General features: G+C 35.4%; 9 non-coding genes across 9 annotated transcripts; all 9 read right to left on the bottom strand.

The window, feature by feature from the left end:
- Window positions 1–18,097: 18,097 nt before the first annotated feature.
- Window positions 18,098–18,170, bottom strand: TRNAT-CGU (transfer RNA threonine (anticodon CGU)). The gene has a single exon. It is a non-coding gene; the product is annotated as a tRNA-Thr (tRNA).
- A 124-nt stretch (window positions 18,171–18,294) lies between these two features.
- On the bottom strand, window positions 18,295–18,367 carry TRNAT-CGU (transfer RNA threonine (anticodon CGU)). Its single transcript has one exon. It is a non-coding gene; the product is annotated as a tRNA-Thr (tRNA).
- A 321-nt stretch (window positions 18,368–18,688) lies between these two features.
- Window positions 18,689–18,761, bottom strand: TRNAT-CGU (transfer RNA threonine (anticodon CGU)). Its single transcript has one exon. It is a non-coding gene; the product is annotated as a tRNA-Thr (tRNA).
- Window positions 18,762–19,074: 313 nt separating this feature from the next.
- Window positions 19,075–19,147, bottom strand: TRNAT-CGU (transfer RNA threonine (anticodon CGU)). Its single transcript has one exon. It is a non-coding gene; the product is annotated as a tRNA-Thr (tRNA).
- A 313-nt stretch (window positions 19,148–19,460) lies between these two features.
- TRNAT-CGU (transfer RNA threonine (anticodon CGU)) lies at window positions 19,461–19,533 on the bottom strand. The gene has a single exon. It is a non-coding gene; the product is annotated as a tRNA-Thr (tRNA).
- A 124-nt stretch (window positions 19,534–19,657) lies between these two features.
- On the bottom strand, window positions 19,658–19,730 carry TRNAT-CGU (transfer RNA threonine (anticodon CGU)). The gene has a single exon. It is a non-coding gene; the product is annotated as a tRNA-Thr (tRNA).
- A 123-nt stretch (window positions 19,731–19,853) lies between these two features.
- TRNAT-CGU (transfer RNA threonine (anticodon CGU)) lies at window positions 19,854–19,926 on the bottom strand. The gene has a single exon. It is a non-coding gene; the product is annotated as a tRNA-Thr (tRNA).
- A 124-nt stretch (window positions 19,927–20,050) lies between these two features.
- TRNAT-CGU (transfer RNA threonine (anticodon CGU)) lies at window positions 20,051–20,123 on the bottom strand. Its single transcript has one exon. It is a non-coding gene; the product is annotated as a tRNA-Thr (tRNA).
- Window positions 20,124–20,245: 122 nt separating this feature from the next.
- TRNAT-CGU (transfer RNA threonine (anticodon CGU)) lies at window positions 20,246–20,320 on the bottom strand. The gene has a single exon. It is a non-coding gene; the product is annotated as a tRNA-Thr (tRNA).
- Window positions 20,321–23,662: the final 3,342 nt, after the last annotated feature.

Below are 23,662 nucleotides of genomic sequence, written 5' to 3'. Positions count from 1 at the left end.
TAAATGAGAGGGGAGTATTTTAGTGTCGAAAAGCATTTCGTATATACTTGAAAGATATTCACTTAAAATTTCAATCATGGTTCTGAATACGACCTTATGAGATCTTAGTCTATGTAAATGAGTGTTAATGGTTTCGGAATTTCTATTTAATTCGTAAGCTTCAAAGGAGTTAAGAGTTATTTCGTACAATTTTTAATCATTGTTTTCGGAATAGAATTTTAAACAATCTTTAGACGCAAGAGCGACTACTTTTCTATTGTCGTTGTTAGAAAGGAGCGCTTCGAATTGACGGTGTTCGTTCCCCGATGTCCAACCGGCTAGAGGACCAATCTTTAAGAGTAGATTGTGAAACTCATCGTCGGTTAAAGCGAAGGTTTCGAAAGAGTTTTGTTGTTAATACGGAGTTCTATGTCTAGGTGTAAATTCTCAAATCCAAAAGTTAAGCATAATTTTTCGCTTAAATGAAAACGGGTATTGATTTTCTTAATCGAAGAAATAGAAATTTTTCTTTTGACGCCGGTATTCGGGTCGTAGAAAGAGACTTAAATAAAGAGACAGAGTTTCTTTAAATATTAAGAGAGAGTTAAAGGGCTAAAAAATATATATTTACTGTTAGAGTCTCCGTGTTCCATGTTTCTTGGTCGGTGTTCGTCGAGAAAGTGTGAGTAATATGGGAAAGTAAGGGTTCTATTTATACTCGAAAACTAACGTTAGAGCTATTGGGGTATTGTTGTAAATGTAAATAAGATGGATAGTCTTTAGTCTCATAGTTCGATCTTAAATTTATCTTAATGTCAAAGTTCTGAAACCATAAATTTACAAATTCCAAAATGCCCAAAATTATAATAAAACACAAAGAAATAATAATAGTATTTGGTTTTAACGATGGTATTTTCCTTTCATTACGACTTGTTTCCATGTTGACAGGTGAATGACAACTAATAATTATCAGTAACTAATGGTCTGGTTTTATTAGTGGGGTAGTAACAATATAGCACCTGGACATAATTGGAAAGTAAGTCGTAAAATACCTCACAAAGAGTTTCTATTATTCGTATCTTTCTTATTTTCTCTTAGACATTAAGTGAAATATGGCCTTTTAAAAGTTGGTAAATTCCTTTTCATTTCACCTTTTTGACAACCAATAATTGACGTTCCTCTTTTATTCGAAATTCTCCCTTTTCTTAACAATAGAGTATTTTTGGGTTATTTTACTTGACAATAATAGGTTGAGGGAAAGTAATTTATGTATGTACCCAAAGATCACCTTTTATGCGACTAAAGTTTTGTTTTTGAATTAGAGGTCCCCCTATAAATGTAGGCACTTCAACGATTTACTGACAACTAATAATTACCGGTCCTCTTTAAGTTTCATCACTGTTTACATGATGACAAATTTGAATGAGGTGTATTTTTAGGGGATAGTAATTTATCGCTTATAGGCAACTGTGGCTTTTATACGAAATAATAACGTATTTGCTATTTATTGTTGACATGATTCGAATAAAGGTACTATTAGGTAATTAATTTTGCCAGCTTCAACATGTCAAAACTAGAGTAAGGAGTAGCCGTAGAGGGTGCGAGGGAGGGGTTAGTTATAAGAGAGTATAAATACGGAGTTGAACTCAAGTTGTAGGTAATAGTTTTCCAGAATACGTCTTGAGAAACACGCACCTATCGACCTAAACCTTCCGAAATTATGGACGCGGAAGGTTTGATTTGGGAATTGGAGGAATTAGCCTGTTGTAGGCCTTGGCCTATCGAAAAAATATATAGATTTTATTTTTTCCTATGCCATTTACTATACGTCGATCCTTTAAAGAGTTTTCCATTAGAAATACCAACATTTCTTAAGAACGCGAGTTTCGGAGTTTTGGAGGCGTTCGTAGAAATAATTCGATTTATGAGCGCCGTTAAACTTTCGCCGAAATCTTGCGAAACATTAGAAGAACTAGAGACTTTACATAGTTTTATACCGCAACCATTTAGATCTTTATACGAACGCGGTATAGAAGAAAGACGTTTAGAATTAAATGAAAATTTAACACTCGAGGAACACTTTATGAATTCTCAGTATGATAGGGATATATTGAAATATCTCGAAGAAAATAACAACAAATTAGAAGGAGACGCGATAGAAGAGGAACCAAATGAAAACAACGAGATTGATGCAAGCGATGACGAATCAATGTGGGAAGTTGAACTTTTACCCAGTTCTAGCGAAGAGGACGATATTACCTACAACCAAATAGGAAGAGAGGTGGAACCTTCTTTGATTAACGATTTACCGTGTTGTCAGATCATAAGTCAGAATCAAAAATACATTGAACAATTTAGTTTACACGGAAGAGAATTAGTCGTTAAAATAACGGACGATATAATGGAAGGTATTCGGAATATAGTAGAAACTGTTTTAAGACAGTACAAACCAACAGATTACATTCAAATATCTATGAGTAGTTACAATTTACCATTAAGAAACGAGTTAGAAATATCTTTTCAAAGAGCAGATCAAATAGATATTGATTCGATATTTGAACAAATAGCCGAGATATTGTACGATGATGAGCTAGAGAAATTTTTCATGGTTCCTATAAATATAACGTTTCACGTGGTAAAGGTCCCCGAAGGCCACGGCCGTAAGAGACCGGGTGGGCTTAAACCTTACAATTTACTTTGTCGCGATCGAAGGGGAATTACTCGTATAGTAAATACCGATGTATTGTGTTTACCACGTGCCTTGGCTGTCGTGAAAGCGTATTGGGAGTATAAGAATGACAATACCAACGATACGTTTATTAAACGTTATTAGGAAAAGATTAAAAGACCGAGGGCCTCTAATCCGTTACAGAAAGACGAAGTGCTCAAGCATTGCGTCAAAGCGGGAGTTAGACCTAACAAAGATTGCGGTAGTGCCGAATCCCTCGTTAAATTTAGAAATTGTTTAAATCAGTTTTCTATATTAATATATAAATTCGATAATAACGTACCGATATTAACATTGGGCGAAATTGACGACGAGAGACCGAGGTTGTTTCTCTTAAACGAAAAAAATCATTATAACTTGATAACGAACATTAGACCCCTTTTTGGACACGACAGATTTTGTTTTAAATGTTTAGTTCCTTATTGGCAATATCAAAATCATCAATGTAACGATTTCTGCTATAGATGCATGAGAGGTAAAATTTGCGTAGGCGAACACCTAAATTGCGACAAATGTTTAAGAACGTTTAAGGGCGAGGAATGTTTTCAAATTCATTTACAAGGCCCTAAACCTCTTTGCGAAAAATTATTCCTCTGTTCGTTATGTTTTACGGATATAGATTATAGCAAAAGAAAAGAAAAACATATCTGGGGGGAAATGTATTGCAACGTGTGTGGAAAATATCAGGGTCCCGACCATCTTTGTTATATTCAAAAAATCAAAGATACTCTGATTTTAGCTTCGTCAGCGAAGAAAAGACAAACTAATCTACCGAGTTTCGTCTTCGTGTTTTTCGACATAGAATCGATACAAATAAAACGGTACGAAGAAGACGGTAAAGAGAAAGGGTTCGAACATCAAGCGATATTACTTATTAGCCAAATTGTTTGCGAAAACTGCGTCGTCGAAATAAATTTAAGATTTTGCTCGTTATGCGGTCAATTTGGAAACAGAGAAAGAAAATTCGCCGGATCGAATCCTATACACGGTTTTATCGAGTACCTAAGAACCATGGCCGACGTTAAAAACGTCGTTATAATTAGCCATAACGGTAGTAAATACGACCAGCAATTTTTATTAAGAGAAATAATGGGGCGCGACGAAAATTGGCAGCCGGAATTAATCGTGAATGGAACCGAGGTATACCAGATTAAACTTTACAATTTAATTTTCTTGGACTCGTACAAATTCGTCCCAGTAGCTCTGGCTAAATTTCCCGCCACTTTCGGCTTTAGAGAGGATGACGAATCTAAGGAGTATTTCCCCCACTTTCTATTTAACGTAGTCGATCATAATTTCGACATTAATTATCAAGAAAAGACTAATTACGTCATAGAGAAAGGATTACCCCCTAAAGAAGCCTACGTATGCGAAAATTTTACCTCGAAAAATTACGAATCGTTTCTTAAATGGTATAACGAAGAAACACAATCTGAAAATGGTTTTAATTTTTAAAAGATCTTAATAAATATTGCTCGAATGACGTGACTATCTTAAGAAAAGGTTGCGTGATATTACGTAAACTTTTAATAGCTAGAGTCGGTGTAGATCCGTTTCGATGCGGGGCGGTGACAATGCCAGGGGTTTGTAGTCACGTCTATCGCAAAACCTTTTTAAAAAAAGATACCATAGCAATAATACCTAAGAATTTATACCGCCTTAAAAAAATCAATCTCGCGTGGCGAATGGTTAGAATGGTAAGGCCATAAAATAAACATTCCTATTCAATCGGCGTATACGGAGAAAGAAGCGAGAGTCCTTAATATGAAAGTAGACGGGATGTAGGAGAATGAAGTGTTTGTATTTTTCGGATGTTGGTTCCACGGGTGTAAAGTTTGCTTCCCTTTAAATAGACATAAACTTAGATCGGGTGATCCGGGCCAAACTTTAAATTCTAGATGGATTCGAACGATGAAAATAATTAACAAGCTGGAATCGTTAAATAATATAAAATTGTCAACGATTTGGGAATGCGAGTGGAATTTAGAAAAGAAAAATAATCCCGAAATTAGCGATTTTCTATCGAACGAGAATTTATTAACTAAAATTAAAGAACCCTTGAATCCTAAAGATAGTTTTTTCGGAGGTCGTGTAAATACATTGAAAACATTCCACGAAACAAGGGGTACCGAACAGATTCATTATTTAGATTTCACATCTTTATATCCCTATGTAAATAAATGTAAAAAGAACGTGTTAAGTCACCCCAAAATATTACTCGAGAATATACCCGACATTTTTGAATTTGAAGGGTTACTTAAATGCGAAGTTTTGCCCCCGTCTAACCTATACCACCCGGTTCTTCCGATTAAAATTAATAATAAATTAGTTTTTACATTGTGTTACACGTGTTGCAAAACTAAAAATCAAGAGGAATGTAACCACGAGCCTCACGAAAGACAATTAAACGGTACTTGGGTAATTGACGAACTTAGGCACGCGGTTAATAGAGGTTACGTGATTTTAAAAAAGATCGAAGCTTGGGTTTATGAAATAACCGAATACGATAAAGTCACCGGAAAGGGAGGCTTATTTCAAGAATATATCGATACCTTTTTAAGATATAAAACAGAGGCTAGCGGTTTTCCATCAAATTGTAACACCGAACAAGAGAAGCGAGAATACGTTAAAAATTACAAATTAATGGAAGGTATCGATTTGAATCTAGATAATATTAAGAAAAACGAGGGTTAAGATCATTGGCAAAATTTATGCTCAATTCTTTATGGGGAAAATTCGCGCAAAGAACTGTTTTAACCAAAACGGAAGTTTTGAAAACTGGTCGTTAGTTATTCGAATTATTATTAAATCCCGAAATCGAAGTTAGAAGTATTATGACTATAAACGAAAAGACGCTTCTAGTTAAATATATACCTACCGAAGGAAACGAAATTGAACACAAACACACGAATGTAGTAGTCGCGTCGTCAGGGTTGGCAAAAATCCGGATAATTTGAATAAAATCCAGACCAGTGGTTTTTATTGGATTAAACCGGATTTTATTGGATTTATCCGGATTTTTTTAAAAAAATGAGTAATTTTAGGTTTTTTTTGTAGGCAAAGTACTTCTGTTTAGCTCTTATTTAAGTTTTGGGGCACTCCCCGACCTGACCCCTAGCCTCGGTTCCAATATAAAATCGTTTAACTGCTAAAATGTTTTCATGAAATCTATTTCTTTCCTGAGTGCACGAGCCTAAAACTAGCGCGGCTCCAGTGGATCCCTTACAAAGGGACTTTCCTTCTAAACTCCGGGTTTGGCTTGGCAAAGGCTAGTGGGCGGGATTAGACATGCACGTATAAATCCTGCCCACAAATGCCTCCAGCTTTCCCAAGCCAAAACTGGAGTTCGTAAGGAAAGTCAACCTGTAGGGGATCCACTGGAACCACGCTATGCTTTAAGTTCGAGTGATACTGGTAAAATATTGTAAGCTGAAACTGGACAGTAACTGGTAACATAACTATTAGTTTTATCATTTACAATAAATAATCTTTAGTTATCGCTTCATACATTTTTGCCTTAATTGTTTCTGGTTGTATTTTAATTATTTTTATGGCACAAATTTGATTTTTCCCCATTCATAATTAAGCCGGATAATTTAGGTGGATTTTTTTAAGTGGATTAATCCGGATTAAACCAGGTGGTATAAACCGGACTGGATAGGTAGTTGCCAACCCTGCGCGTCGTACACTACAGCAATGGCGAGGCTACATTTACTAGAGTCTTTAGAACAAGTTGGTCAAGCCTGCTACTATTGCGACACTGACTCATTACTGTATTTAACACCTAATGGAGACCCTTTATTACCTACGGGAGACTATTTGGGACAACTTAAAAATGAATTAGAATGTTTTGGCAAGCGAGCATATTGTCAATTATTCGTAAGCGGAGTTCCTCAAAATTATAGCATGTCAATATTTGATCCTGACTCGGGGAAAAAATATAATATTAGTAAAGTGAAAGGATTTAGGTTAGACACTAATTCGGAAAAAATTATAAATATAAAAAACCTAAAAGCCTTATTGGGCGTTGAAATTGAAGAAAATGAAACTACTGATTTTAAAATACGTAATCCTAAACAAATAAGAAGATTACCAAATCATATTGTTGTATCTCGCGATGAAACTAAAGTATACAGAATAATATTAGATAAAGTAAGAATTTTACCTAATAATTTCGAAACTGTACCATACGGTTATAAACTTTAAAGGAATGTAAGTCTAAAAGTGAAAAAAACGCAATTTACAAATTTAAACTGTTTTTTCATTTATGTTTATGAACTATTTTTTTTACAAAAAAAATCATTTTCAAAAAAAAACAAAATATTATTTTGATTCATTGTGTCTTTTTTAGAAAAACTTAAAATAAAATTAACAAAAATTTTTTAAAATTGTAAATTCTTCAGGAGCATATTAAAAAATTCTTTTGAATTGAAAAGATTTTTTCAATCAATATTTTTTAATAGCATGTGTCAAAATGCAAAATATTCCTTCAAATAATGTTTCGTCTAATTGGCCGTGGCGAATGGTTTGTTCGATGTTTATTTGAATTATTTGCATCCTCGCTCGGAAAGTGCGAAGCTGGACTAATTCCAACAGCATGCTGATTATAAAAATAATAATAAAATAAACTATATAAACAATAATACTAGTTTTATATAAACAATAATACTAGTTTTAAGGTATATGAAAAAAACTTACGCGAAACCCTTGCAATTATTAACGTATTGACTAATTAAAAAAAAGGGTTAAATTTTTTTCTAGTAATGTTAATAGAGAAAACACTACTCACTTTTCGCCATTATTATTAACAGTGTTGTGTTCTACAAGTCTATTCAGTTGTAACAACAACACTTCAACGTAGTCCTCGTCGTTGATGAAAGGGCGCAAACTTTGAACGTATTGTTCTAACATTCCTTTGACTCTATAAAAAAAAATAAAAAATTGTGAAATGAAGACACGTGTGAGGTTGTGTTAGCGATTTTAGTAAGAAATAAAATCAGAAAAAAATTACATGTCCGAGTGACAATTGAGGGTTTCAAATGAGGGTTCTGGCATTCTACACCAAGGTGTTAAGGTGTAAGACGGTTCTTCAGTTTCGGAGTCGTTGTTCGATTAGGGAGGAGAAGGAATTGTAATTTGGAAATTTTCAAAAGGGGCCAAATTTTCCAATTCATGAAAAGGCGAGGGTGAAAATGGCGTATTAACGCCGTGCAAAAGACTACGAGAGAGAGAATAAAAATTAAACAAAATCGCAATAAAGGTAATAGTATCATATTACTTACCAATCTGGTCCAGCGGAACATCGTACGTTTCGATCCATTTTCTTTTAGACTGACTTCTTTTAACCGCTAAAATTTTGCTCTTAACTCGTGTTGGGTCAAGTCAAAAATGATGGTCCCGAAAATAGGCCTAAATGCTCTTTATATTTAGAGAAGAGGGATAGTAAAAAAAGGGTTTTCCAAAATCATATGGTCTTTTTGACCACCGATGAAGTTTATTTAGGTGTTAGAATAAAGGACCAGTACGTAGTTAACATTGACATGAATGATTGGGATTCCTAGCAACAACCCCCCATCTCTTTACATTTGGGATTTTAAGTTAGAGATTATGGTTGACGATGTAACCACTCCTACCCCAAAAGAGAAAGTTGTCAATTTTTTTTTCTCCAAAGAGTATAGGGTATTTTTAGGTAAGAATTTTTGTTGAAAATAGAAGAAACCAGCCCCCTACATTATATGTAGGTCAAGAAAAGTTTGTCAGCTTAATGATAACGTTGGTGGTAAAGGTTAGAGCAGAAAAAGAATTTAGTAAATAGTCAAGAAGTAGATGTCTTTTTTTTCTTTACAAAATACTTTAAAAAAAAATTATTTCGAGGGACTTTGTCCCTCCAAAAAATTTTTGTGGGGGTGAGGGGGGGCGGCCTCCATCCGCGCGCGTGCGCGTAAAATCCGCGCGCGTTTAAAATTAATTTTCCTCGCGAACGCGTTAATTATTTATTTAATAGCATTTCTTATTTTTGATTCATTCGTATTTATATAAAGTTCGAAGTAAGACGTATGATAATACCTTTCGAACATCCAACATCGATATTATTAGCCGGTAGTTCCGGTAGCGGTAAAACAGTATTCTGTTATAGAATTATTAAAGAATTAGAATATATGTTTAAACCTAAAATTTATCAAATTGATTATTATTATTCGGAATGGCAACCTTTTTATGACGATATGAAAAGTAATAGTGATATTAATTTTATTCGTGGATTACCGGATAATATTACTATTTACGACGGTTCTAAAAATATATTAATGATAATTGACGATTTAATGAGCGAAAATAAAAGTACTTTAATAGCCGATATATTTACTAAATATAGTCATCATAGATCTATATCGGTTTTATTTTTAGTACAAAATGTATTTCATAAAAATATAAGAGAAATATCTTTAAACTCTAAATATATTATTTTATTTAGACAAATTAGAGATAAAATGCAAGTCAATTTTTTATTCAAACAAATCGATCCGTATAATTGGAAATTTATTCAAGAAAGTTACAAAGACGCTACCAAAAATCCTTATTCTTATTTATTATTCGATTTAAGTCAAAATTGTCCCGAGGAATGGAGAATTAGAACTAATATTTTCCCGAATGAAAAAATTACTATCTACGTTTCTAAATAAAAGAAGATAAATTTCGATACCTAGCTTCATTTTTAAGATGGCTATGAAACGTAAAAGACCTTCTTCGAAACGACGAAGGAAAGGAAATTTTTGTCAAAGTTTAGCTAAAAAGAATATACACTTAATTAAAACTTTAAGCAAATTAAAAAGAAATCAACGTTTAGGTCTTTTGAAAAACGCCGATAAAGAACTTAACGAAACTCTAAGGGAAGTCCCGCTTAATACCCTTAACGGAAATCTCGAATTAAGTTCGAACAATATTAAAAAATTATCTAAATATAAAACTAAATTAAGAAAAATCGCCGATAAAAAAGTTAATTGGAAATTAAAAAGATCGCTATTAATTAATCAAAAAGGCGGAGGGATCTTTTCTTTGCTTTTACCCTTGGCCGCGTCTGTTATTGGATCTTTATTTAGTTCTAGAAAATGAAATTCGCTAAAAAAATGACTTTAGTACCCTACGAAAAACCCGAATCGTCTCCGGTTTCCAACGACGTCAATACGTTAACTAATTTGGAAAATGATATGCGCGAAATAATTAACAACGTTAATTTAGACGATAAAACTAAATGGGTTTTATATCAACAATTATGGCAAAGATATCAAACGACTAAAAATCCTCAAGAACATAATTCTTTACAACCTTGGATTAATTTATTTTCTATGGAATATAGATCACGCGCGAAAGATATTTTAAATTATTTGTCGACTAACGAAAGAAGAGTAAAGTGGTCTGATAAAGACGGATCCGTTTTTATAGACGATTATCGAGTATTAAATAGCGATATTAGCGAATTAGTTTATTACGCTATTAAATATTTCGACGAAGGAAACGTTTTATTATCCCCGCCTATTGGATGGAAAGAATTCGAACCATTTGTCGAAAATTACGTTAAAAAAACTAAGCCATTATTTCTTCAACAACAACAACAACCGACCCCACCACCACCATCAACACCCCAATCATTTCAATTAACAACAACTCCGAGTTCGTTACCGATTAAAAAAAGACTTAGAAATAAAACTACTACCGCAAAAACGCCGAATAGGTCAATTTTAAAACCTAAAAGAAAACGCGTTCTTCCTATAACCCCGGGAATAAAAAAGAAAAAATTTAACAAAGGAGTAGGAGTATGGGAGACTTATCGAACAATCAAGGAAAATCCTTAAACGAAATCTATTTCGACGTTTCGCATCCCGCTTCATTTTCGAGTATCGAATCTTTATATAAGGCCGTAAAAGATAAAGGAATTTCGAGAAAAAATGTACGCAAATTTTTAGAAACTTTGGAAGCTTATACTTTACACAAAACTCCTTTAAAAAAATTTCCTAGACGTAAAATACCCGTTTTTAATATCGGCGACAGATTCGAATTGGATTTAGTCGATATGAAAACCTATTCTCAATATAACGATAATTTCAATTATTTATTAATGGGTATAGATTGTTTCTCTAGAAAAGGTTTCATTGTCCCTTTAAAGCGAAAGACGGCCGACGAAGTATTGAAAGGTTTAAAAATTATGTTCTCTCCGGATAAAAGCAATTCGCCTCGCAAAATCTATTTCGATTCGGGTAAAGAGTTTGTTAATTTCAAAGTCAGAAAGTTTCTTAAAGAAAGAAATATCAAATTCGACACGATGACTTCCGAACCTCACCACGCCCCTTTCGTAGAAACATTCAATAGAACGATTAAAACACGAATGCATAAATATTTCACCCATTATAATACTTACAGATACATCGATCAAATTGATAATTTTCTTAACGCCTATAATTCGGCTTATCATTCGAGTATTAAAATGGCTCCGAATAACGTCAACCCTACCAATATTTTAAGAGTTTATAAAAATATTTATAAAAAATACCAGAAAACGAAGAAAATAATCGTTAAGACTCCCAAATTTGAATTGGGGGACTACGTACGCGTGTCGAAACTGAAATCGGTCTTCGCTAAAGGGTACGAAGGAAACTTTTCGATCGAAGTATTTAAAATTGTCGGTATTTTAAAATCGAGAGTTCCTCATTTATAAAAATTGCAAGATTTGGAAGGTTCAGATATAAAAGGGTATTTCTACAGTTAACAACTCATTAAATGCTCCAAGCCTCGTAACTTCAAAATAGAATCTATTCTCAAGAAAAGAAAACGTAAAGGAAAACTAGAATATTTCGTGAAATTTTTAGGTTTACCCAAATCTCAAAATTCTTGGGTGTTAGCCGAAAATGTCGAACAAATCGGGATTTTACCTGACGCTACCGAGTGATTCCTCTATGGATTTTTTTCCTTCGAACAAAATCTCGTCGTATATTACAAAATTACCTAATCCTATTAATTTAGAAAGTTCCGATAAAAATTGGGAAGTAGCTTTAGTAGAAATTATATATACAAACAGTTTCTATAACGTTTTAAAAGAAAACGAAAAAGAAAAACTCGCGAGGAAAAAAGAAATACATTCAAAAGCTTGCAAACGAAAGAAAGAAAAAATCAAAAAACCTCTCCCTTCTAAACGCTTTTCTGTTACCACCACCGCCCCTCCTCCACCCAGGGAAGTCGTTGACAGTTCCGAGAAAAAGGATGGGGAAGCGAAAAAGAGAAAAAAAGATCAAGAAGTTGATGAAGAAGAAGTTCACGTTGATAAATACTACGTGGAGGATATTAGGTCTGGAAATTATCAATCTATAGATCATATATTGCAAGTTATTAACAATACCGAAATATGTAATTCGGCATTTATAAAATTAATTCACGATGGAATTAGCGGTCACGTAATAGTAAAACAGAAAAATAAAGAATCTATCGACTCGACGGCTTTTTTAAGTTTAAGTCGTCATTTGGCGGATATTTTGGGATTCGTCGATAATAAAAATATTCAGGGCACAAGCCAATATCCTGCGCGTCTTATTTTCACGTACCTTCCGAATTATATATTTATACGGATATTGTCGAAAACGAAATTGTCGGTAATTCGACAGTGCCTTTATTGAGAATCGTACCCGTGGATTATTATAATAAAAACACGGTTCTACGATCGTCAAAACATTCGATTCCCCTCATTATATCCCCTTATCGAAAAAATATTTCGATACGATAACCATAGATATAAGGAATCATCTTGGACAAAATGCCCCATTTCAATTCGGGACTTTGTCTTGTAAATTACATATAAAATGCGTCGAACAGCGGCGATAGAAAATATAAACCATCAGCAATGTTATTATAATACTTATTACTTAAATCAAGCCCAAACGGGTCAAGGGGTTATAAATAGCGTATATCTGGGAAGACCGTTTCAAAGGGGCTATGGTGGACAAACCGGATTAGGTATTGGATCTATACTGGCCAGATTCGGTAGATACGTCGCCCCTTTTCTAGTGAAAGGAGCAAAGTTTGTTGGAAACAATAAATAGGAACGTCTCAAAACGTTTTAAGCGACGTAGTTAAAGGCGAAAATCTTAAAGAATCTGTTAAAAGAAGAGCTACTGAAACGTTAGAAAATGTTAGAAAACAATACGGATCTGGTCTTAAAAAAAGAAAAACTACTAAGAAAAAAGATAGCCTAGAGAAGAAGAAAAACACTATAAAACGTCGTGTCAAGAATCATTTGAAATCAGTTGAAAGAAAACTAGCGTTTAAGACGCCACGTGATATTTTCTCCAAATTTTAATTAAAAAAAACAAATTAAAAATGGCTGAAGGAGTTCTTTCGGAATTGGACATACATACAATTCCTCCAACGCAAACGTCTGTCGAAAATATAAAAACTATCGCTGTACAACCTTTAACATCTCTGAAAGGAGATCAACCTATCGAATTTGATTGCCCAGGTACGGGTAACGAATATACCGATACTTCTTTAATAATGTTATACACTCGAAATAAATTAACCGATGAAAATGGTGACGATATAGGCGATACAGATAACGTAGGTCCGGTAAATAATTTCGGACATAGCCAATTTGAAAGAGTAGATTTATACGTCGGAGATTGTCTCGTTACGGCTTCCGCTAATATGTACGCTTTTAACGCCTTTATATCTACTATAACGACTTACGGTTCCGACGCTATGAACTCTCATTTACAAACGGCTATGTTTTATAAAGATACTGCCGGGAAAATGGATTCTCTAACGGAAAACCAAGGATACCTAAAAAGAAAATCGTTTTGCGCGAAATCTAAAGAATTCGAAACATATTTCGCTCTTTGATCGGATTTTTGTAACTCTTAATTAATGGTGTAGGGTTAAGATTGAAACTTTATAGAGCCAAATCTTCGTTTTGTTTAATGGGGTCTGACGGAAAAGTGTATAAAAACGAAATAGTCGAAGCTATTCTGTACGTTCCTAAAGTTCAAGTCGCTCCTAAAATATTATTGGCACACGAACACGCCTTAAGTGTCAAAGCGGCTCAATACGCTTTCACTCGCACCGAAACGAAAGTTTTCACAATTTCTCCTAACATATTAACTACTTCTATCGAAAATATATATTTAGGACCCAATCCTAATAGGTCTTTAGTATGTTTCGTAGATCACGAGGCGTATAATGGGTCTTTCTCGAAAAACCCTTTAAATTTTGAAACTTTCGGACTTAATTATATAGCGTTTTTTGCAAACTCTGAACAAATACCTTCCAAACCTTTAAGACCTGACTTTGACAAGGGGCTGTACGTACGATCTTACTATACTCTTTTCAGCGGCTCTGACACACACTATAGTGACCAAGGAGTAAACATTAGTTTCGAAGAATTTGCAGCTGGTTACGCCATATTCTGCTTCGATTTAAGTCAAGATAATTCCGCTAGTCAAACAAATCATTGGAACCTTGTTCGAAGAGGGCAGCTGAGGCTTGAACTAGGATTTAAAAAGGCTCTCGCGAAAACACTCAGTTGTATCGTATTTTCGGAATTCCAATCTTTGCTAGAAATTGACAAGAATAGAAACGTCTCTATTGTTAGTTAAACACAATGAATGCCCAAGAAATAACGACCATTTTAAAGAATTATAAACATTTCAAATGGGTTTACCCTAGTGACATGTTACCGAAAATAATAGAAAATTACCCTTCATCGGTAATAGTAAATTTAGATCCTAAAAGGGCTGAAGGCTTTCATTGGATTGCTATCTACTTTGACGGACGTAAAAACGCCTACTACTTCGATTCGCTAGCTATTGGGAATGTAGTACCATCAATCAGGATATTTGTCAAAACGAATTCTTCTAAATGGTCTTATAACAAAGGAAGACTACAATCCTTATCAAGTTCATCTTGCGGACCCTTTTGCATCGCCTATATTTTACATAGATCTAAGACAAAAAGTTCCGCCTCTTTCATGAAAAAATTCAAGAAAGATCCTTTGAAAAACTAATTTATTATATCCAAAATGTTTAAAAACATTATTTCTACCAAACCAAAAGATGTTCGGCAGTAATTACTATAGTTGACAGGGTATTATTAGCATTAAGCTTCGCGCCACTTTTGTTTTCTCGGGGTAGTATAAATAGGACCTATCCCTATTGGGACTATTCGTACTCTTCAACTAGAACTACGCTGGTACGGATCTTCATTTTTTCTCCGACAATATGTCTAAATCAGTCGTAGAATTCGACTATCTTTTATGAAAAACTAAAGAAAATAAGCGTCCGTCGTTTATACCTAAAGAATTGGCCATCGCTACCGTAGAATCAACACCCTCCGTCATTTCATGGACCTTCAAATCGCCGTACGATGAATACCACGTAGATCCCGATAACCGAAGAACCAATTTTTATACTACCCGATACATCCACGGCATTTCTTTCCGAGATAGTGACGTACCTTCCCATAGACTATCGGCATGCTTTAATTACGCAACGCGAGACGTTGCCACCTATTTTTCTAAAGGAAAAGAAAAATGCGCTTTTTTAGAAGAAAAGTTTAATATTAAAGACGTTATTGATTTAAACGAAATTGTTTGCCTAAGGCAACGGAAATTGAGGATGAGCCCCCCGTGAAATGTTTATTCCCCCATTGATTTCTCTCCCATCGCTCAAAACCGTGCGCTTTTGAGAGAAGCGTACTATTTGCTTCGTATTTGTATAAAAACCAAGAAAATATTAACTTTTAAATTATATTTTTAATTGTTTCATTCGTAATTATATTGTAAAACTTTTAAATTTTATTTTTAAATTTTCATTCTTAATTATTTTGTATTTTTATTTTATTGTAATTAAATATTTTTAAAATGTATATATCGATCTTATTCTACAGGGCCGGTAGGCCCTTGTTGATATGACATGACACCCTTCCCTAATGTTTATTTTGACGTCATACACCTTTTTTTTAACTTCCTATAAATATCTCTACATCGTCGACAAATTTCTCATTTACGATTTAGACTACGATGAACTACGAAATTCAAAGATATCACAGTTTTTGTCATTTTCCTTTCCCCGAAATTGATAAAGGAACTTTAGCTAGAGCGGGCTGTTATTATTTACATTATGGTGATCATGTACGTTGTTTTCACTGTAACGGTATTTTAAATAACTGGATGAAAATCTCAGACCCTTTCGAAGAACATTGGAAACAATTTCCTACTTGTAAATTTATAAAAGGATATCCTACAAATAACATTCCGAGAATACCCGATGTACCCGATATTATACGTCTTAAATCTTTTAAAACCTGTCATGATTTAACTAAAATAGAAGAAGAAAAATACATAAACTAAAAATTATGGTTAAATTTAATAATGTTATAAAAATATATCATATTCCCCACGAAGATCGAAGAAATTATTTTTTAATAGATAAATTAAGATTTAAACATAGAATGCATCACATAAATATATTATTAGAACCTTTACTTATTAAAAGAATCAACGAAAACACTTACATCATTCCCTCACCCCCCCCCCCTTCCCGATCAATCATTATATAAAAGAGAATTCGAACGCTTTCGAATCAACATTCGCTAGTTTACAACCGAACGAGCAAAATGACGCCAAAATGTCTTCCGAAATTTCTAATAAAAGACCTATCGAAAACCCTAAATCTACCGTTACTAAAAGAAAGAAGATGGAAGGACGTCTTAAGAAACTTAATTCGAAATTTCATCTTAGTAAAACGCTTTATCTTACATTCCGTCTCGTCGATGATATGGAAATTGAACTTTTTCTTAGAAGAAAAACTAATCTTAAAGGATTTCCTTTACCTCTCGAAACCTGGAAACATTTTATGGACAAATGGAATGATATATATCAATTAGTAACTTCGAATCCTGATAAAAAATCTAAAGAATTTACCCTTTTAGAGGATAAGACGAATCTGAGTTATATTAAACTTCACGCGTCTTTAAACGGAATAATTTTTACTTTTCAAGATATCGAAGACTTTAATTTTAAAATATCACCCAAAGAAGTCCTAACTTTAAACAGACAAATACCTAAAATAACGAAACATTTAGAACTTTTAAAGGCTAATACTTTATCTCTGGAATGCATGACTGAAACTGTATACGATATTCTTTTCAAACTTAACAAATATTTATTCGAAGACGAACCGTACATACGTATTCTCGAATCATTCTACGAAAACTTCGATGAATTAATTAATTATATTACGAATTATATTACTCCTACTGAAATCATTCTTAAATTTAAAGAAAACCTAGAAAAGAAAAAGTGCATGTGCACTTTAAATCCATTTAATCTTTATAACTTAATAATTTCCCAACAAAAATATTTTAAAACTAGATTGGAAAAAGATTTGTAAAATCTTGTAAAAATAAAATTTTTAAAAAAACATATATTAGGGTCTTGGTCATCTTGTTTTCCTACTACAACGTACCCTTTTAAATAAAATCCGTAAAGAACAAATCTGAGCTTAAAGAGGACCCCTCTCGACTCGAAGAAATTCTTCTTTTTTCCCTCAAATAATGTTGACCATAACGACATCTAGCGGTGAAAAAAATATCTTTCCCTATAAACCCAAAAAAGAGTTTCGCCTCTCTAAAACATATATTTTACCTGTAATACCAAATGGGGGAAGGGAGGGGTGGATGAAAATATGGTCGTCCAGGTTCCCTATAAACCCAAAAAAGATTTCCCCTATAATACCAAATGGGGGTCGGCAAAGAGGGGTCGCAGAAAAAGAGTACAAAATGGGGGGAGGGGAGGGGGAGTTTTCCCTATAATACCAAAGGGGGTCGGCAAGGGGGGGAGGGGGGAGTTTTCCCTGTAATACCAAAGGGGGTCGGCAGGGGGGGTCGCAGAAAAAGAGTACAAAATGGGAGGGGGGAGGGGAGGGGGTACATGTGGCGTATAAACCAAAAGGGGTCGGCAAGGGGGGTCGCAGGGACCCGAGTGGCGTATACTGCCGTATTATTCTCTCGCTTTAACCACTAAGCCACAGAGCCCTTGCTTTGAAGCGATATGAATGCTGAATATTTCAGTAAATTTACTCATCGGAACTTTTACCCTATTGTTTTAATTTTTCAAAATTTAATAACTACGAAAACTAGTTCAAGTAACATAACAGCGAGGCTCCGACGAGAATCGAACTCATGATCTCCTGTTTACTAGACAGGCGCTTTAACCACTAAGCCATGTAGCCCTTGCTTTGAAGCGATATGAATGCTGAATATTTCAGTAAATTAACTCATCGGAACTTTTACCCTATTGTTTAAATTTTTCAAAATTTAATAACTACGAAAACTAGTTCAAGTAACATAACAGCGAGGCTCCGACGAGAATCGAACTCATGATCTCCAGATTACGAGACAGGCGCTTTAACCACTAAGCCACGGAGCCCTTGCATTGAAGGGATATGAATGCTGAATATTTCAGTAAATTAACTCATCGGAACTTTTACCCCATTGTTTTAATTTTTCAAAATTTTATAGCTACGAAAACTAGTTCAAGTAACATAACAGCGAGGCTCCGACGAGAATCGAACTCATGATCTCCTGTCTACGAGAGAGGCGCTTTAACCACTAAGCCACGGAGCCCTTGCTTTGAAGCGATATGAATGCTGAATATTTCAGTAAATTAACTCATCGGAACTTATACCCCATTGTTTTAATTTTTCAAAATTTAATAACTACGAAAACTAGTTCAAGTAACATAACAGCGAGGCTCCGACGAGAATCGAACTCATGATCTCCAGTTTACGAGACAGGCGCTTTAACCACTAAGCCCAGAAACCCTTGCATTGAAGGGATATGAATGCTGAATATTTCAGTAAATTAACTCATCGGAACTTTTACCCCATTGTTTTAATTTTTCAAAATTTAATAACTACGAAAACTAGTTCAAGTAACATAACAGCGAGGCTCCGACGAGAATCGAACTCATGATCTCCTGTTTACGAGACAGGCGCTTTAACCACTAAGCCACGGAGCCCATGCTTTGAAGCGATATGAATGCTGAATATTTCAGTAAATTAACTCATCGGAACTTTTACCCTATTGTTTTAATTTTTCAAAATTTAATAACTACGAAAACTAGTTCAAGTAACATAACAGCGAGGCTCCGACGAGAATCGAACTCATGATCTCCTGTTTACTAGAAAGGCGCTTTAACCACTAAGCCCTTGCTTTGAAGCGATATGAATGCTGAATATTTCAGTAAATTAACTCATCGGAACTTTTACCCCATTGTTTTAATTTTTCAAAATTTAATAACTACGAAAACTAGTTCAAGTAACATAACAGCGAGGCTCCGACGAGAATCGAACTCATGATCTCCTGTTTACGAGACAGGCGCTTTAACCACTAAGCCACGGAGCCCATGCTTTGAAGCGATATGAATGCTGAATATTTCAGTAAATTAACTCATCGGAACTTTTACCCTATTGTTTTAATTTTTCAAAATTTAATAACTACGAAAACTAGTTCAAGTAACATAACAGCGAGGCTCCGACGAGAATCGAACTCATGATCTCCTGTTTACTAGAAAGGCGCTTTAACCACTAAGCCCTTGCTTTGAAGCGATATGGATGCTGAATATTTCAGTAAATTAACTCATCGGAACTTTTACCCCATTGTTTTAATTTTTCAAAATTTAATAACTACGAAAACTAGTTCAAGTAACATAACAGCGAGGCTCCGACGAGAATCGAACTCATGATCTCCAGTTTACGAGACAGGCGCTTTAACCACTAAGCCACGAAGCCCATGCTTTGAAGCGATATGAATGCTGAATATTTCAGTTAATTAACTCAGCGGAACTTTTACCCCATTGTTTTAATTTTTCAAAATTTAATAACTACGAAAAGTAGTTCAAGTAACAGAACAGCGAGGCTCCGACGAGAATCGAACTCATGATCTCCTGTTTACGCGACAGGCGCTTTAACCACTAAGCCACGGAACCCTTGCTTTGAAGCGATATGAATGCTGCATATTTCAGTAAATTAACTCATCGGAACTTTTACCTATTGTTTTAATTTTTCAAAATTTAACAACTACGAAAACTAGTTCAAGTAACATAACAGCGAGGCTCCGACGAGATTCGAACTCATGATCTCCTGTTTACGAGACAGGCGCTTTAACCACTAAGCCATGGAGCCCTTGCTTTGAAGCGATATGAATGCTGAATATTTCAGTAAATTAACTCATCGGAACTTTTACCCTATTGTTTTAATTTTTCAAAATTTAATAAATACGAAAACTAGTTCAAGTAACATAACAGCGAGTCTCCGACGAGAATCGAACTCATGATCTCCTGTTTACGAGACAGGCGCTTTAACCACTAAGCCACAGAGCCCTTGCTTTGAAGGGATATGAATGCTGAATATTTCAGTAAATTAACTCATCGGAACTTTCACCCAATTGTTTTAATTTTTCAAAATTTAATAACTACGAAAACTAGCTCAAGTAACACAACAGCGATTCTCCGACGAGAATCGAACTCATGATCTCCTGTTTACGAGACAGGCGCCTTAACCACTAAGCCATGGAGCCCTTGCTTTGAAGGGATATGAATGCTGAATATTTCAGTAAATTAACTCATCGGAACTTTTACCCTATTGTTTTAATTTTTCAAAATTTAATAACTACGAAAACTAGTTCAAGTAACATACCATCGGGAACAGTGATAAGACGCGCAGTGAAATTATTGCGTTTATTGGAGGTTAACGAATAACATGTTTAATGTTAAAATTAATGTCATTTTTATAATTTCTGTTTGAAAATTTGAGTTTGTGTAATTTCATTTCAATCTTTTCATAAATGTTTAATTTCTTTTGAATTTTGATGAGCATGCTCATGGCCCGGGAGTGTAACGAATTGTGAAGTAGTTGTGGTTTTCTTCATCTTGTTTTGGAATTTTTTGGGACTTTTAAGAAAGACTCGGTCAACATAGTGACGCATGGGTTTTTACAAGCAGGGCTCGACATCGTAGGAGATAAAGAAAGTTTTTGAGAAAATAGGCGCCAAAAAAGGACAGTTCAATAGAGGTTTCCACAAGGTACGGGTCGAGGAGTCGCGAGAGAAAAATTTGTAACTCGCGTTATATTTCAAGTTAATTTAGTCTTGTTTATTAAATAAATTTGCGTTTTATTAACCATAGTTTCTTTTTCTTAATAAACTTCACGCCTACACGTCACGCGGTGCCACCGCGGTGGTATGGGGAAATATAGAAACGTGTGAAGCACACCGCAAGAAACGCACATCCACAAATACAGTGTGGAAGAGATCAGAGCAACACCTACCTTTGTGGAAAACCCCCAAAACCCCTGACGGACTACTTCACTGCAGTACATTTTCGAGCTCGTATACAGGGTGTGACATGTGTCATTGTATGCAAATGAGAACGTGCAAAAAGTATCATAGTGAATATCGTTTAATGATACGCACTTTGAAACGTTAAAGACCTACGATTAAGCTTAGGAACTAAGGCATCACACTACAAATTATAGGGATGTTTGGTAAACCCATCAGCGTAAATGTTCGATGTGCCTACCGTCGTGGTGTAGGCACTCTTCAAGACGATTTTCCATGCCTTGTATTACGTTTTCTAGCATTTGAGGAGTGATTCGTTCAATTGCGCTTCGAATTCTGGCCGTCAAGTCGTCTACATTTAAAGGTTCTGTTGCAAACACCTTCCCCATAAGAAGAAATCAAGTGGGGTTAGGTCAGGGGATCTTGCTGGCCACGGAATTGGTCCACCTCTACCGATCCAACGGTTTGGAAAGTGCTCAGTTAGCCATTGGCGAACATTGACCGCCCAATGTGGTGGCGCACCATCCTGCTGGAACCACAGGTCCCGCATCACTGCTAATGGTAATGCGTCTATCGCATCATTAAACTCGTGGCGCAGGAAGTGCAAATACCTGTCACCAGTAATGTTGTCCTCGAAGAAGAAAGGTCCGATGATTCTGTTCCCCAGAATGCCACACCAAACATTTATCTTCCATCGAATTTGATGGTAATGTTGCCGTAACCAGAATGGATTTCGTAGGGTCCAGTAATGTAAGTTATGTCGGTTTACCGTACCATCCCTGTGAAATGTCGCCTCATCAGAAAAAATAACTTTTCTTAAGAACAATGGATCGGCTTCAATTAGCTCGCGCATGATAAGACAGAAGTCTTGACGTTTTAGGTAGTATCATGATTACCAATTATACGGTCTCTTCTACGTTGACGGTCTTGCACGACGAAACTCCCGAAATCTCGTAGGTTGTCTCTAATGTTCGTGAAGGTTCTTCGAACCGACCTTTGTCGGTTTGGGAAGTGTTCGGCATAAAGCAATGCCGCTTGTTGAACGTTACCACGACATTCACCCAAAATAAACGTCATGTCCAATTTTTCTCGGTTGGAGTAGGCTGCCATTCGTCTACGACACAGGACTTACAACGTTTATACGAACTAAGCTGCTAGTAACGACGCGTACGTTTGATTGAATAATGTGCCGAATTCTCAGTGCCGCGGAAAATTCTGACCTTCGTAACCTCGTATGGATTCCTTATCTAAGTAGGCCAAAGCCACGAGTTCAGTGATGCGATAGACGCATTACCATTAGCAGTGATGCGGGACCTGTGGTTCCAGCAGGATGGTGCGCCACCACATTGGGCGGTCAATGTTCGCCAATGGCTAACTGAGCACTTTCCAAACCGTTGGATCGGTAGAGGTGGACCAATTCCGTGGCCAGCAAGATCCCCTGACCTAACCCCACTTGATTTCTTCTTATGAGGATATGTTAAAGAGTTACTGCCATAATTTTCGTCATCCACAAACTTAAAATACGAAAAAAATCCTTGAAAAATCTAGTTTATTATGATATGTTTACTTTTGTATTTGGTTTCGTAGAAATTTATAAAATTGCAATCAAAGTTTTGTGTTTGGAAAAGGCCTAGCTAAATTTTGTTTCGTTTGATGACGTAGTAAGGAGAAATTTTCTCTCTTGATGTCGCTCACGTGACGCCTGTTAGTGTCTCAGCGCCGCGTTAAGCCTAATTTATTCAGATTCACACGGCATTGGTATACTCGCTCGGGAGTCTCGGGCGCGCGCTTGTCTTTTCCGCGAGATGCCGTGAGTGACGTAGCAAGGACAAAAACCCGCCAAAAATCTTCTCCGCAAATTTGCTTTTGCCCCCTAATTTCAAGTTTTCGAAGTGTTTTTTTCTGTGTTTTCCCTCATGTTTAAATATTTATTAAGCATATTTTAGGAATCAGAAGAGTTTAAACTCTCAAAAAAGTAAGATTTTCTTTAGATTTGAGATAATTTTTAAATCAGTTCGGTATTCCTTTAAGGGGAAGGTGTTTGCAACAGAACCTTTAAATGTAGACGACTTGAAGGCCAGAATTCGAAGCGCAATTGAACGAATCACTCCTCAAATGCTAGAAAACGTAATACAAGGCATGCACAATCGTCTTGAAGAGTGCCTACACCACGACGGTAGGCACATCGAACATTTACGCTGATGGGTTTACAAAACAGCCCTTTAATTTGTAGTGTGATGCCTTAGTTCCTAAGCTTAATCATAGGTCTTTAACGTTTCAAAGTGCGTATCATTAAACGATATTCACTATGATACTTGTTGCACGTTCTCATTTGCATACAATGACACATGTCACACCCTGTATACGAGCTCGAAAATGTACTGCAGTGAAGCTGTCCGTCAGGGGTTTTGGGGGTTTTCCACAAAGGTAGGTGTTGCTCTGATCTCTTCCACACTGTATTTTGACTCCACCCACAAATTCTGTATATAGCAATTTGGAAAAAAAAATTAACCACGAAAATAGAGATAAGAATGACATTTTCGATCTCTATGTACAGAATTTGTGGGTGGAGTCAAAATATAA

This window comes from Phalangium opilio, unplaced genomic scaffold (genome assembly GCF_054372755.1).
Source record: "Phalangium opilio isolate 3A_F unplaced genomic scaffold, DU_Popi_V2 ptg000059l_1, whole genome shotgun sequence".
Classification (NCBI taxonomy): Eukaryota; Metazoa; Arthropoda; class Arachnida; order Opiliones; family Phalangiidae; genus Phalangium; species Phalangium opilio.
The sequence above is the reverse complement of the archived record's forward strand: the minus strand, read 5'-3'. Positions and strand labels throughout refer to the sequence as shown.